This window comes from Meriones unguiculatus, chromosome 10 (assembly GCF_030254825.1).
Source record: "Meriones unguiculatus strain TT.TT164.6M chromosome 10, Bangor_MerUng_6.1, whole genome shotgun sequence".
Lineage (NCBI taxonomy): Eukaryota > Metazoa > Chordata > Mammalia > Rodentia > Muridae > Meriones > Meriones unguiculatus.
The window spans coordinates 66,081,601-66,082,413 of record NC_083358.1 but is presented as its reverse complement, the minus strand read 5'-3'; the positions used below and the strand labels follow the sequence as shown (position 1 = coordinate 66,082,413).

Below are 813 nucleotides of genomic sequence, written 5' to 3'. Positions count from 1 at the left end.
TGTTCCTATTAAAAGATGCTCATGGAAAACAAGATGTCAGTCTCCTTTCTCTATTTTGCCTTTAACACAAGGAAACATATGCTGAGAGATGACAGCAGCTCTACTATGAATGAGACCATAAATGCAACAGAAACACACACACACACACACACACACACACACACGCACACGCACACACACACACACACAAATACCCTAATCAGAGCTACCACCTCCTGCCCCTAGAGGCCTGCACGTGTGGCTTCTCTGTCACCTGTGCTTCAGTGTGTGGCAGAGAGGAAAGAGGTTCTCTGTGCTCAGATGTCTGACATGTGAACATCTGAATGATTAGTAGTCTGACGTACCCCGAAAAGAGCTAGCCTGATGTGAATAGCCAGTGATACCACCTGTGACCATGGTGGGATCCCGGCCTGTGCTGCCACAGAGTGTCATTTATGGGTTCCTGACTCTGTAGCAGCAGGGGTCTGTTACCACCAAAGGCCAGAAGCGTTTCCCTGGTCTGGGCTATCTCCGGATGTCTGAGGGCTGTGCAGAACTGACCCCAGCCTTCATCTGGGTATTCTGGGAGATAAGAACATGAGAGCAAGAATGCTGACTCTGCCCCTAGCCAGCCACAGTGTTTAGGAGAGCAATCCCAGCACATTGTGGTAGTTGCAGATGAGCTGGCCAGAGAATATGAGCTTAGGAGAGATGTCCCTACCACTCATCTCCAGTGCAGTGGTGTGGGCAAGAGAGATACCCTCCTCCTACCTCTCCTTTCACCACCTGTGCAGGTGGGATATCTGGCCCTTAGGTCATGAGAGCAGGAGAGCT

At 50.4% G+C, this 813-nt stretch overlaps 1 non-coding gene across 1 annotated transcript; it reads left to right on the top strand.

Annotated features, from left to right (window-relative positions):
* Window positions 1–214: 214 nt before the first annotated feature.
* LOC132646191 (small nucleolar RNA SNORA17) lies at window positions 215–343 on the top strand. The gene has a single exon (XR_009584313.1). It is a non-coding gene; the product is annotated as a small nucleolar RNA SNORA17 (small nucleolar RNA).
* Window positions 344–813: the final 470 nt, after the last annotated feature.